General features: G+C 51.6%; 3 non-coding genes across 3 annotated transcripts; all 3 read right to left on the bottom strand.

Moving 5' to 3' along the window:
• Positions 1-256: 256 nt before the first annotated feature.
• Positions 257-328, bottom strand: TRNAA-AGC. The gene has a single exon. It is a non-coding gene; the product is annotated as a tRNA-Ala (tRNA).
• A 4,926-nt stretch (positions 329-5,254) lies between these two features.
• TRNAA-AGC lies at positions 5,255-5,326 on the bottom strand. Its single transcript has one exon. It is a non-coding gene; the product is annotated as a tRNA-Ala (tRNA).
• A 6,052-nt stretch (positions 5,327-11,378) lies between these two features.
• On the bottom strand, positions 11,379-11,450 carry TRNAA-AGC. Its single transcript has one exon. It is a non-coding gene; the product is annotated as a tRNA-Ala (tRNA).
• Positions 11,451-15,089: the final 3,639 nt, after the last annotated feature.

Below are 15,089 nucleotides of genomic sequence, written 5' to 3'. Positions count from 1 at the left end.
TCCCGCTAGCTGCTGCTCTCTCGTCCTGAGACGGTCCTTTCACTCCCGACTTCCTGCTCAAGCTCATGACCCTGCTGTGTCTGTCCTTGAATTCTCTACGCGCTTGTGGCCGAGCGCTCACAGACTGGGCGAGGAGCAGAATGAACAACGAACTTCAGCCCCACAGAGGCCAGGAAAGAACAGCGGCAGCCAGGACAAGTCAAGCTGGACGAGAGCTATTTGGGGCAGCAGCAGAGGTGAGAAGGGAAAGCAAAACTGGAGGTGCTGGGGATCGAACCCAGGGCCTCATGCATGCTAAGCATGCGCTCTACCACTGAGCTACACCCCCCGCTTCTGCCATGCCCTGGAGGACCTTGGACCACCCTCTCCTGACCACAGTTGTCTGGAGTTTCCCTGGGGATGAACAAGATGGACCTAAAGCATCTTTCTGTGCTAGAGTGTTGGTGCTTAAAAATGATGCGGACAGTTCGGAAGGACCCAGAAGCCAACCTGAAGGGCCTCTTCTTGCTGGTCAAACTGGACATGCTTTGAGCACGAATAATGACATGTGATTATAACCCCTGGATACTTAAATAAATATGGAGGAAGGGAAAACTTCCTTGTGGCGGCATGTGTAATAGTAGAAGTAAAAATAAGTTAGAAAATCACCCCTTGGCGACCATCAGAACAATGATAGATTCAGGCAAAATTGATAAATCAGACCTAAAAACACAGGTAAAATTTTGATGAGGATCAGGATTTTATACAATCTCAGAGTATCTCCTTATAAGTTACTTATTAATTACACGGAGGAATGATAATTATAAGGGAAGAAACCTGGTGAACACAACCTTAACCAAGTGATCAAAGCAAACATTACTAATAATGGGGAAAACTGGCATCCCATGCCTTCTGGTGTAATGGAGGGAAACACCATTTCTGTAATATTCCTCCCAAATATTCACACCCTCAGTCTAATCACAACATAAATTGAACATTCTACAAAATCACAAACACGCGCTGTTCAGAAACATGTCGATCTTATGAAAAGCCTGAGGAGCGCCTGGGTGGCTCAGCGGGTTGAGCCTCTGCCCTCAGCTCAGGTCATGATCTCCAAGTCTGGGGTCCTGGGATCAAGCTCCTCATCAGGCTCTTTGCTCAGCGGGGAGCCTGCTTCCTCTCTCTCTCTGCCTGCCTCTCTGCCTACTTGTGATCTTTCTCTGTCAAATAAATAAAATCTAAAACAAACAAACAAACTAGAAGCTTGAGAAACCATTCTAGATTAAAAAAGACCAAAGAGTAACTAAATTCATACGTGGTGCTGGAATGGACCCTAGTTTGGGACCGAAATTTCTATAAAGGATTTTGTTAGTAAAATTCAAGTTACTGTAGACTATATACTAGATAATATTATTTTACCAGTGTTAAATTTTCTGAATTTGAAATCTGTGCCGTGGGAAGGAGAAATATGCTGCCATGTTTAATAAAAAGATAATGGTGGAAATTTGCAATAAAAAGATTGTGGACAAAAAGATATAATGTCCGGAAATGGTTCTCAAATAGTATAGAAAAATAATGATGTCTCTAGGTAGGTAGGTATGTAGGTAGATGATACATTGATTTGTTGGTTGAGGCAGAGGGATGACCTTTGTCCTGACCTTGGGACAGTATGTGCTTCTCAGGCGGTTCCCTCCCTATTTAAAATATTGCTAAGCAGAGACAAAGATGCAGTCTTGCCTATTTATAATAGTAGCATTTAGCAGGTGTGTTGCTCTGTTTCCCTTTCACACGAAGGACGTGGGAAAGAGACTGAATTTCTTTCTCAGAGCTGGGAAACAGAGAGGGGCCTCCGTGGTTGGGGAAGAAACAGCCATGATGGGAGCCATGCACTCTTCCTCTCTAGGCTCCGTGACGATGACGGGGGCAGGTAGCTTTGGACTGAAACCCTAACAGTCCGTGAGTGAGGTCTTCAGTGCACTAGGAATTTGGAGGAACGCCTGGAAAATGCGGAGCAGAAGTACGGACAAGGAGCAACAGAGGGAGTTTCGGCTCTTTCCCCGCAGCGGGACGTCTTGGACTTCAGTGAACTCTTCGGCTTCTTGTCTGGACAGCTCATAACTGCCATTGTGACACATACCAGAAGTTTTTTTTTTTTTCCTTTTTTGCCATTTCTTCACACTAGCATGTTTGATGTTAACGGACATTTCTGGGTATACTTTTCAGAAAAGGTATGATAAAAGAAGGGCGCGATGAAAGGAAAGGAAGCTGTAGAGCATGAACTAGCCGCTCGCACATGCAGACTATCCGGGCGACTTAAGGCCGTTGTGTGTGGTTGTTGTAACGTTTGGCAGAGTCAGGCCTCAACAGCTGTCATTTTGTGGCAGCAGCGCCCCCCCCCTCACCTAGTGTCCTCTGCTGTTGTTGGCCCAACATTTCGGTGATGGAGAAGGAGATGAGTAGAAAAGTCAGACAGAAGACTTGATTCCGCCTCCCAAAAACTTCGCAAGAAAGAAAGGAAACTACAGACCTCTTCTTTTTCTTCTTCCCGTCTCCGTTTTTCCTTCTCTCAATTGTAGTGGAAAATAGAGGCCGACGTGACAGGTTTTTGGTGTGGTGCCCACTTGCTGTTTCGAGTTTAGGGGATCCTAGGCTGAACAAAGGCTCCCAAGATAGCAGGTGTCAGGCCCTGGCCCCTGTGTCCCTTACACGGAAGGAATGTCCTTGCAGGTGTGCTAACAGCTGGGGCCTGGAAGTGGGGCCCTCGCTTTGGATAGTGCGGTGGGTCCACTGTTAGTACAGGCGTCCTCACAAGAGAGATGCAGAGGGAGGTCTCCCACGCGCAGGGGAGGGGACAGTGTGACCCTGAGGCTGAGGCGTGGGGGCACCCGGCCGCGGGGGGGTCAATGGGCTGCACCTGGGCAGGAAAGCAAGAGACCGCGTGAACTCTAGTCTGCCGACGGCCTGAGTGGCTCTGACGCTCCTGGGGTCTAAACAGGGTAGAGTCAAAACGATCGTCTTGGGTCAAGCAGGTGCTTTTCCGGTGAGCAGGCAACGAGTGAGTAAGGGAAGCAAGAAAGGAGGTGGTGCCCTCGGCATCCTTTAAGGACCAGGCAGCAGCGGCTGCAGGTGCCTGGGTTGAGCCCAGGCCCCAGAGCTGCGAAGCACATGCTCTCCCGCTGAGCCACACCAGCTCTCTGCTGGCGGGGATGGCCTCCCTGCATTCGGGCGCCCCCTGCCCCGTCCCCGTCCCCGGGGCTTGTGCTCGTCTCTGCAGCAGGTGGATAGAGTGACTCCTTCCGGACCAAGAGCCCCGGGGCTGTGGGAGGAGCCTGAAAGGGAGCACACAATATTGAAAACCTTCGTGGGAAAACGGGCCGGCCTTTCCAGGGGACAGCTCTTGTCTGTTGGCTCCACAGGAACGATAAGGGCAAGATTCTGATGGGAAGCCCCAGGGAAGCAGTAGGGTCAGCGACTCTGGACCGGAGGCTCCTCTGAGCTCTCACAGCCCGGAGCAGCTGAGGAGGGTGTGGGGATCTTCCAGGACGACCGCGCCTGCGGCGAGAACCAAGGCAGATTCAGGGATGGAAGGAAGCGTGCAATTCTGAAAGGAAGTTAGTGGGTAGCTAGACATGGGACGGGGAGAGCTGCCTCCCCACCGGTCTCCAGAGCCAGAAAGAGAGGGAGACTGGAGAAAGAGATCTGTGGTTCTCCCAAGCAGAAAAGCAGAAAAGAGAGGCTTGTTCTCATCACCGTTGCGGGGGAAGGAGAGGGGACAGAGAGGAGGAGATGGGGGTGGTTTGGGGCAGGTCGCATTCAACATAGCCATCTATAGGGTCGGCCCCGATGCAGCACAGTGAGCCCCACCCAACGCCCAGACCGGAGTGCTTGGGCGTGGGTGTAAGGGCGAGGCACAGGGGTCCTAGAGAGTGAGAACTCAGTTATCGATGGCTGTGGAAACCGAAGCCAAAGAACTCTTCTTCCCAGACCAGTCTCGACCCCTAGGACTCACACTGGTTAGCACCATGGCCTGGAAACTTCCGTGGAATACCCAAAAAACTCATTTCCAGGTACCAGTCTCCTAGTAGGTGTTCTCTCTTCTTCATTCATCTTATGTCTTTGCTATATTAGTAAGTACATCACTGAGTCTCTTAAAATTCATAGGACCTTATGCACTTGGCAGAGTTTCTCTCTTGGTCGGCTCAAGGGCTGGTGGCATAGATAGTAGGAGACAGACGCGCCAGTTCTCTCTGCAATTCAGTGCGAGAGCAATGGTGTCCACAGAGCTTTGCGAGCTCTTGCCTGTGGTTGTGTGTGTGAGTGTGTGAGTGTAAGTGTTGGGAAGATGGGGGAATATTATCTAGGCTGTTGGATGTGTGAAAACACAACTGTGAAAGTTGCCCGTGTCATCGAGTAATTAACCCCTAAATTGCTCCTGCAGAAACCTAGATACCAGTTAGATTACTAGAAGCTCCTCACAAAAAGGTTCATATTGGAAGTTAGTACAGTCTTGATTTCAAAACTTGCACGTTTTTATTAAAAATAAAAAGGAACTTCACATCAAATTCAATTATGTGTGTTGATTCAGAAAATAGTAATAAATACTATATGACCATGGGAGAGAATGAGGTCAATTACTGGGACACAGAAATGGCCCAACCATAGAAGGACATTTTTGCAATTACTTTTCCTACATTTACAATCGGAAGTGGGAAAAAGTGAAAATACAGACGCATCAGATACAGCGTCCGGAGCCGTCCCAGCACCCGCACCCGCACCCGCACCCGCACCCGCACCAGTGCTTCTCACAGGCTCAGGCCGCAGGTTCTCGAGCCGAGGGCCGGGGCGGGGCTGGCGCGCGCTCTGCCCCCGGCTCCCAGGGCCGCCCACCCGCGTCCACCCGCCCCGGCCAGAGCGCGCCCCTGCGCGGGGAACACCAGCTCCGCGCCCCCTACGCCCGCAGCGAGGCGCGTTCTCGGGCGGGAGCGGGACGAGCCGGCCGGACGCGCGCCCGGAGCCGGAGCGGAACGACCGCGGCCGGAGAGCCCGGGCCCAGCAACAGGCTCCGGGCGCGCGTCGTTCGGGGCTCCCGCCGCCCGCCCTCGCCTTCCCTCGCGGCCCCAGTAACGACCGTGCAAAACGCGGCCGACGCGACAGCCCCCGCGCGTCCCCCGGGCCACCTGTCCCCGCGCGCCCGCGCAGCCCCTCGGCGAGGCCCAGCCCGAGGCCCGCGGACGCCGCAGCTCCGAGACCGGCCGCCGAGAGCGCGGAGCAAAAGTGGAGGTGCCGGGGATTGAACCCGGGGCCTCGTGCATGCTAAGCACGCGCTCTACCACTGAGCTACACCCCCGCGAGGGAGCCGCGGCGCCCAGAGTCTAGTAAAGGGGCGCGCGGGCACTTCGGCGGGTCCCACCCGGGCTGCCCCCGGCCCCCCACGTCCTCCCGCGCTGTCTGAAGTCTCCGGTGCAGCGCGTCTCCGTCGCCGACAGAAGAGAGACCACGTCCAGAAGCGGAGGCCCGGGGGTCTCCGGATCTGTCCGCTCCGGGGGCGCCTCTCCGCTCACCCCCGCCCCCAGCTTCCCCCCAAGCCGGGCACCAGGTTTCTCTCGGGCCTCCCTGCTCTCCTTTCCCGCTTCCCGGGCTGCGGGAAGGCCACAGGGCGCCGGGCGGGACACGGACAGAATGCGCGTTCCGCCGAGCCCCGGAGCGGAGGCGCGCGAGGACCCGCGCGGACCCCGCCCCCCGGCCAGGTTCCCACACCTGTCAACACACCTGTCAGCACACCTGTCACCACACCTGTCACCCACACCTGTCACCACACCTGTCAGCACACCTGTCACCACACCTGTCAGCACACCTGTCACCACACCTGTCAGGACACCTGTCAACACACCTGTCACCACACCTGTCAGCACACCTGTCACCACACCTGTCACCCACACCTGTCACCACACCTGTCACCCACACCTGTCACCACACCTGTCACCCACACCTGCGTGGGACTGCTGCGGGGCACTCGCGCGCCGCGCCCTCCCCGCCACCCCCGCCCGCTGCAGCAGGCACGGGACAAGCCGCCCACTTAGGCCGAAGACAGAATACCTAATGTGGTTCCCCAGGGCTTGGCCAGTGAGAGCCCGTGAGGAATACATGAACCAAATACCCGGCTAAAACCTTAGAAAGTGAACAACAAAATTAACCAGAGGAACCAAAATAAACTAAAGAATGAAAGGCCGCTAGAGACAAACGCAGAGAAGAATGAGTTTTAAGAAGTGGAACTAGTAAAAAAAAAAAAAAAAAAAAAAAAAAAAAAAAAAAAAAAAAAAAACCCAAAAAAACTAGGCATCTGTAAAGGCAACAAAATAGACAAACCTCTAGCTAACCTAATTAGGGGGGGAAATAGTGCAAATACATAAAATTGAACTGACTGGAGAATGTAACTATCAAAACAAAAGAGCTTTTTAAAAAATCCTAAGAAACATCATAGCTCCACTAAAATGATTTGAAAACTTAGAGGAAGTGGATTTTGTAAATACAGTTTATCCAAATTAATCCTTGTAGAGACAGAAATAATGGACCATTGCTTTAGAAAAAGAGAAAATAGTTGAATAGGCACGCCCCCTGACAATGGTACCAGACAAAAATACTTTCACAAGCTAATTCTACCACACTAAAATATCAGAAAATCATGATGCTACTTAGATTATTCGAGGCAGAGAAAAAGAAAAAAAACTTCCTATTCATCACATAAAGTGAGTGTGACACTGATCACAACCTTTTTCAGTTTGCACCAAGAATTAAAACTACAGGCCTATTTCACATAATCCGGGACGTCCAACTGGGGTTTATTCCAGAAATGCAGAGATTGCTTGTTATTAAGAAAGACATCACCAAAGATTCTCTTCTCCACCGAGCCACTCAGGGTCCCCTACTCTCCTTTCCAAGAGGCCCCTGACTTCTGGACTTCCATTTCATTGCTGCATGGTTCAGTTTTAGCAAAAATCCTTAACTGGGTTGGATTAGTTGGGTTCGACTCCCCCATTCTCCATATCTGATCACCCTGAATATCTACCTGGGCTCCTCATCCTCTGCCCCCACCCCCAGATGATGTAGGATCACCTTGGCCGGCTTCCAGCAAGACTCCTCTGACGTCCACATAGTCAGAACCCACCCTTCTGCCTGGTGCTCCTTCTTAATAATTATCTCCCCACCAACGGACCCTCACCCCACTCTCGGCTATAAATTCCCACTTTTCAAATACTATATTTGCAATTGGTCCCAGTTATATATTGAAGTTCCTTTCCCCTATTACAGTATTCCTGAATGAAATCTGTTTTTCCTGCTTTAGCTCCTACCCAGCTCTGGCTTATCTTTAACAACATGAATATAGACCATCAACCATCATGTTCATAGAGAAAAGGAGAAAAAACATACATGACCATCTCTACAGATTCTAAAAACCGTTTAACAAAAAACAACATATATTTGCTACTGTAATGGGTTGAATAGTGTCCTCCAAAAATTCACATCCACTTGGCTTCATTTATGTAACCTTATTTAGAGGTCTGTATTTAGAAATATATGACCTTATTTAGAAATAGGGTCTTTGTAACCTTGTTTAGAAAGAGAGTGTCCTTATCCGCTTTTCCCTCTCCCACTCTCATGCTTCTGTTCCCTCTCTTGCTCTGTCTCTCTCTGTCAAAAAATAAATAAAATCGTAAAAACAATAAAAATAAAAGCATGGGCTTTGCATTCAGAAAAAAAAAATTAGAGGGGTACCTGGGGGGTTCCGTTGTTGAGAGTCTGACTCAGCTCAGGTCCTGATTCAGGGTCATGAGTTCAAGCCTTGTGTTGGGCTCCATGCTGGGTGTGGAGCCTACTTTTAAAAATTGGAAAATGTTAATGATTTATTAGAGGGGAAATCAACATTGGAAAAAAAGGTCCATAGGGATATTGAAGCCTATCCTAAAATTAGACCTTTTGAAGCTGAAGAAAATATCCTAGACGCCTGTTCTCGGTTTCAGAAAAACCGTGCCTCCATGTGACTTTGAGAATCCAGAAGGATATAATCACAAACAACAGTTTACTAGGACAGTTACTGGCCCCCTCAAAACGGTCATGCACAGCAAATGACCTTGGTGTTCCCAACATGGCCATTTGGTGGCGCCCACAACATTCTCCAGACCCGTCCCCGCTCCTAAGGGCAAGGACAAGTTCTTCTAGACTTTTCAGTTCTGAGGAAAAGTTTACCCAGGAAGTTGTTTGGTGGCTGAGTCTTTTCTACCTCAGTTTAACATAATCCCTCCCCACCGAAACAAAACTAAAACTCTGATAAAATTCTTAAGATTCTCCCACTGAAACATACAACTGAGAAACATACAAAAACTGAGAAAGCAGCCAAATTAAATTTATGGTTTTTTAAACCAACATTTTCAACTTTTCAGAAGAGCTTTTTTTATCCTAAAACTCTACCTTTAGACCCAGTGAAAGAGAAACTGAAGCATGTTAAGAGTTTATTTGAGCAAAAAGTGATTCAGATCAGCGAGTGTCAAGCTGCCCCCCACGCCCAAGGCTGGGGGAGAGGCTGGACACAAAACCTGCAGAAGCAAAAAAAGGTAGTTATTCGAGTGTCCAGAATGCCTCGTTGGCTGTGACTGGTTTCTGTTTCCCAACCTCGAACATTTACAGGCTTCCTTTATAATCTGCTTATACTGGCATTAGAGCCCCCTCGGTCTACCGGCCTCTGTGTTTAATTGATTTACGAGTCCTAACATAATACGAGCTATGCCCCCAAATCCTCACAAACCCTTGCCATGGAACATCGTTAGAGGACTCTATGAATTTCAGACTGATTTCCTCCTCTGACAGATTCTACCCTGTTACTGAGGGAGTTCAGGACATGCTACTCCAAAAGATGGCACTTAGACATATTAAATATTTCAAGCTGAAGGAATCTGAGGAAACAGCAAAAGCAGAAAGGTCACTCTGACCTCCCCTACTGCCCCACTGCCCTGAAATAGGTAGTAAAAGGTGACCTGTGAGAGATGCCCTCCCTGTAATGGAAAGGAGCATCCTTACTTTCAAAGACAAAGGGATGTCAAGAAGATTCCTAACAAACAAACCTTGCTGAGTTCCCCCAATTTACTATAATCGCTTCATACTCGCTAACCAATTTATTTTTTGCAGTTACCTCATACTGCTTAACTTCTCATATTCCTCAATTTATCATTTTTACAGTTTATTTGTATTTATAATAATTTATTTTATAACTTATTTTATTTTTATAATTTATTTCAATTTATTACAATTTATTTATTTACAATTTATTGCAATTGACCTCATGCCCCTTAACCTATCACAGCCCCCATGATTGCCCACACTGCATCCAACCAGGCATAAAACACCCAAGTCTGTTTCTCTGGGGCTCCATTTCCTGGGGAAGGCTCTCATGTCATGGTGTCATGTAGAACTTCTATTAAATAAATGTCTATAGTTTTGTCCTGGTAATCTGTTTCTGTCATTTTAATGTTAGACCCAGCCAGGGACCCTGGGAGGGTGGAGGGAATCTTTTTCCTCCCCTACAAAACCTTCTGATTTTGCGAGTACTGTCACCATCTAATGGCAAGTATACAGTCCTGTGTCCAGCAAGTACAAGATCTCTTTCCAAAAGAGACACTACCAGACACACACATATATAAGTCAGGAAACTGGATATATTAGGAAAGACAGCCGGTGAGGTTAACCTAGAACTATGTTGGAAAGTTCTGGTTAAACACAAATATCCCCCCTTAAACTCTGGAGTGTCCACTCGGTGTTGTGCTTACCTGCAGGTAACATGCTTCTGGCATGGGGCCTCCCGGCCATGTCTCCTCCTACGGATATGGCCATACTCGATTTTCCCAGGCCTCCAGAATGCTCCACGGAAACAGCCCCATCATCCCTCCTGCCAGGGCGTGCACAGGCCTCCTTCCGAAGCCATCCTTGTGAGGGCAGCCCGCGCCATTCGCATGCATGCTCCCAAACTGGGCAGCCGGCCCTGGACTGGCTCTTCGCCAAGGGTGTGTTTGAAGCTTGGGAGTGTGTCTTGGGACGTTCCCACAGGCCGGTGGGAAGCCCTACAAAGTGTGGGATGGAATCAGGGGTGGTAAGGAAAGGGAACGGGGCTCTGTCTTTATTTTCTGATTCCTCTCCCTAATTTATGTTTCAAAATGAGCCAAGCAAGTGCTTCTTCAAGTCGGGTAGAAGGATCTAATTTACTTAACACAATAAAGAACTTTCACCTCCACCCGGAGCTTACTGCATGCTTTAGAAGTTCCTGTAATTACAGGCAGGAACAGCGGGTCAAAGAACCGCCCCAGACGCCCAACAGCAGAGGGAGGGGGTGGGGAAGGACGCGGAGAGGGACGGGGCGCAGTCCCGGGAGTGGGGAGGCGGGAGGGAGGGCTCGGGGTAGGCCAGGCCCGCTGAGGAGAATGTCCCCGACCCGGCTCCCCTGCTTCTGCTTTTCCCTTTTCCCTTTCTGAGCGCCTTGTTCTTCCGTAGCTGCGAGACGGAGCCTCGGGGGCGCGCTGCTTCACTGGGTGCGGCGCGTGTTCTCGGGGCTGGGGCTCCGGAGGGAGCAGGTGCCCGCAGACCTGGCTCGGGGCGAGCAGGCGCCCGCAGACCTGGCACGGGGCGAGCAGGTGGTGCCCGCAGACCTGGCTCGGGGCGAGCAGGTGGTGCCCGCAGACCTGGCTCGGGGCGAGCCGGTGCCCGCAGACCTGGCACGGGGTGAGCCGGTGCCCGCAGACCTGGCTCGGGGCGAGCGGGCGCCCGCAGACCTGGCACGGGGCGAGCCGGTGCCCGCAGACCTGGCACGGGGTGAGCAGGTGCCCGCAGACCTGGCACGGGGCGAGAGGGCGCCCGCAGACCTGGCACGGGGCGAGCAGGTGGTGCCCGCAGACCTGGCACGGGGCGAGCCGGTGCCCGCAGACCTGGCACGGGGTGAGCAGGTGCCCGCAGACCTGGCACGGGGCGAGAGGGCGCCCGCAGACCTGGCACGGGGCGAGCAGGTGGTGCCCGCAGACCTGGCACGGGGCGAGCGGGCGCCCGCAGACCTGGCACGGGGCGAGCAGGTGCCCGCAGACCTGGCACGGGGCGAGCCGGTGCCCGCAGACCTGGCACGGGGCGAGCAGGTGCCCGCAGACCTGGCACGGGGCGAGCCGGTGCCCGCAGACCTGGCAGCCGGGGGGCTGCCCGGGCCGGGAACAGAGCCGCGTGCCCTCTCCTCGTTTTCCGTGCGCCTTCGAAGAACTGCAAGGGAAGGAAAGGAGAGAATAAGCGAGCAGCAGACACAACTTAACAAATGATGAGGCGACCGGGGTGGCGCGGGGCAAAAACTGCAGCAAAAACAGTGATCTCAAAAGTGGAGGTGCCGGGGATTGAACCCGGGGCCTCGTGCATGCTAAGCACGCGCTCTACCACTGAGCTACACCCCCTCGCGCTCGGGAAGGGCTCGGGAGCGCCGCTATGGCTCCGCTCGGCCGATGGCGGCCGCGGCAGACGGCGGGTCTCCGCGCTGCGGCCCGTCCTGGGCCTCCGGTCCCAGACCCCGGCGTGCGGCCGGCCGGTGTCCACGACGGTCCCGTCCGGTCCGCAGACCTCACTCCGGTCGCCACCTGCCGGGGACGTGAGGCCCGGGAGGCGGCCTCGGTGCGGGAAAGGGCGGCCGGAGGGCGGAGCAGCCGAAGTGCGGCGGGGCCGGGGCGGCCGCGCGTGGAGCGCCCGCGGGGGACGCACCTGCCGCGGCGAGTCGCGGACCGCGGGAACCCGGTGCCCCGCGCGCGGAGAGCCCCAGGCGAGCGCCCTCTCGCGGCCGGAGCCCGCACCGACGGCCGAGAGCGCGGAAGGGGGCGCCTCCCGCGGAGTCTGGGTCTGCAGAACCCGCCAGCCCGAGCCGCCCGCAGACCCCGGGGGCGGCACCCCCAGCAGGGCGCCGCGGGGCAGCTGCACGAGTCCCCGGGGTCCGCAAGGCAGCCGGGACAGGCTCGAAAAGGCTCTTGACCTCCCGCGTAGCTCACACCTCCAGGTTCGGGTTCTATCCATGTCACCGCCGGCCGGCCCTGCAGGGTCCCCTCGAGTTTGCCGGGGCCTCTTCTGCTACTCACACGCAGCCGGGGCTGAAAACGTCTGAAGAGCAGGGTCGGGGGAGACAGGGAGAGCAGAACTGACGGCCAAACGGTGATTGCTCGACCTTTTGTTAATCAGGCCCGGGGTCTGTCCCGCTGCAGGGAAGGCCGCCGGGCAGGTGGGACCTGCGGGTGCCCCCGTGCAACCAGGCTCCAGGCCGAAACCAGCAGAGGCTGCAGAGACGGAAGGGTGGGACCTTTGGGACCGGACGGGGACGGGAGTAAACAGGATTTAGAGCCCGCTTGACTCGGTGGTTGTCCTGGTCTTTCACCAAGCTAGAGAGCGGGGAGCGGTCCAGCTGCTGCTTAATAATTTGTGGTCAGTGGGATGGGACCCAGAAGAGGAGCATAGTTTGGTTTTGGACAAGAATTTGTAGACACGTCTGGGACAGCTTCTGGAAATGTCTGATAGCCATGGCTCTGGAAGTCCGCAGAGACCTTGGATGTAGGGATTTTGATTTTTGTCTGCGTGCGGAACAGAGCGCCCACGAAAATAGCTGCGACTTGTTGCTCTTGCAGGGCTGAATCATACAGACTTTTTTCAAGATTCTGCTTATTTGAGAGGGAGCGAGAGCAAGCATGAGAGGAGGGAGAAGCAGGCTCCTCACTGAGTAGAGGCCGAGGACCCTGGGATCATGAGCTGAGCCTAGGTCAAGAGTTGGTGGCTTAACCAGCTGAGGCAGCCAGGGGCCCCATAAGAACATTTCTTAACCAGTCCTCCGAGCTCTTTCTCCTCTCCTCTCCTAACGAGCAGGCTAACTTGGAAACCGTGTGTTGAAGATGGTGAGCCACACACTGAAAGGAGTTGGGTCCTCCACCTGCTGACTGAAGGAACACCCCCCCCATTGATCAGAACCCCCATTCTCTACTGTGTGTGTACAAGAAATACATTTCCTTTCTGCTTAGGGGGTTGTTTGGTTTCATGCTGTTAGAAGGATCTAACTAATTCACCTTTAATCTGTAAATCATAGCCCTTGATTCTAGGACCATATTTTAAAATATTGGATAATTTTTTGCTGTTGTTGTTGTCCTTTCTTTTTCTTGTCTTCTGTCTTCTCATTCTCTTCCTTCTCTTGTTTAGAATTCCTGTTGGTTGTTAAACTACCTGGAATCATCTCTGAATTCCTTCACTTCCCATTTCTGTGTCTTTCTGTTGTACTGTACAAGAAATTTCCTCAGCTTCAGAGAGCCAACCCCATATGGAACTTGCTCATGGAAAGCTTCTTGCAAAGGCCCAAGGAGGAACACAGGCGCTCATGATTCCACCCTCCCTGTCCTTCCTCCGGCTCCACGGTGGGGGGGGGGGGGGGGGGGGGACGGGACAGAGGAATCCTTAGAAATCCCCTCCAGACAGGTAGATATTCTTATTTCTGACTTGATTTATTTAGACTCTTTCTGCATTTGTGAAAGTATTTAGCAAGTGAAAGGTACTGAGGGAATTTGGATCATTCTGGAATTCTTCTAAACAACTTCTCTATTGTTTCCTTCTTCTTACATAAACACTTGTTTAAATCACTTTCCAAACCCAGGTTGGAGCCACTTCTGCCAGAGGGTGCCACATCTGCAGACCTAGACTTAGGTGAGTTCCACGTCCCTGTGGATGACCTGCTTGGCCAGACCTGCAGAATGTCCAGTCATTCCCCAAACGCCCGGCCAGCTCCAGGCCTTCTCACTCCAAACACGGTTGATGTGGCCCAGCGGATCGGCAATTTTTTTTCTCTTCCTTGTTCTTTGTTCTTTATATTATAAAGCTTCCTGCCTTTTACCCCCATTTTACAGTTCTCTGAAAGAAGAACGTCAGTTTCATGAAGCGTAAAAGGTTGTTTGGATCACCTAAATGGTTTTCTTTTACCATTCTTTAAACACCAGAAGAGCAAGGATCAGCCGCCATCCTGGATTCTGCAAGAGGACTTGGAGCTCCCCCCTGCAGGCTCCCAGGATCTTCCCATCACACTTCCTTCCCCAGCCATGGTTCTTTTTCACTCCCTCTTCCCGGGACGCTGTGGAAGCGTGGAAATGCAGTCCCTACTAGAAAAAGCTTCAGAGATGCCTGGGTGGCTCTGCGGGGGTAAGCATCTAACCCGTTTCATCTCAGGTCATGATCTCAGGGCCGTGAGACTGAGCCCCACAAGCCCCAGGTCCAGGGCTCCCCACTCAGGGCAGTTTCTTTGGGATTCTCTCTCCCTCTCCCCTGATCTCTCTCAAAAAAATAAATCTTAAAAACAAAACAAAACAACCTTCAAGTATTTCCCAAATGTAACAACAGTTTGAAAAATATGATTGGCATTACAATCAGTTGTGAAGCCAAAAAACCCCCAAAACAAAAAACAAAAACAAAAACAAAAAACACCTTTTCTAAACTATACTAAAAAATAATTTAGGGGTGCCTGGGTGGCTCAGTGGGTTGAGCCGCTGCCTTCAGCTCAGGTCATGATCTCAGGGTCCTGGAATCGAGTCCCGCATCGGGCTCTCTGCTCAGCAGGGAGCCTGCTTCCCCCTCTCTCTCTGCCTGCCTCTCTGTCTACTTGTGATCGCTCTCTGTCAAATAAATAAGTAAAATCTTTTTAAAAATCTTTAAAAAATAATTTAACCATGTTAGAAGACTGAATTATCTATTTTCTCTATAGAAAATAATGCTACAAAACTGTTATTATATGAAAGGTAATAGAAAATAATGCAGCTAAATAATGGAGAAGAAACATAGAGGTATATTAGTAAGTTAACTTTTTCTAATGATTGTAGAATTCATGAACTTTTTAAAAATTTATAATTTGTTTCCATTTGTTTTTGTATTCTAAATAAATATTTACTCTCATAGCTAATTTTGTATTCACAGTTTTGTATTTTTTTCTTAAAGATGGTACCCCAATACTATATAAGTTTTGGGTTCCATAAGACATGGATCTCCCCTGCCACTGGATTTTTAAAATCACCCAGGTTTACCCCAAT

Source organism: Mustela putorius, unplaced genomic scaffold (assembly GCF_011764305.1).
Source record: "Mustela putorius furo isolate JIRA1106 unplaced genomic scaffold, ASM1176430v1.1 tig00537295_pilon_pilon_pilon, whole genome shotgun sequence".
Lineage (NCBI taxonomy): Eukaryota > Metazoa > Chordata > Mammalia > Carnivora > Mustelidae > Mustela > Mustela putorius.
The sequence above is the reverse complement of the archived record's forward strand: the minus strand, read 5'-3'. Positions and strand labels throughout refer to the sequence as shown.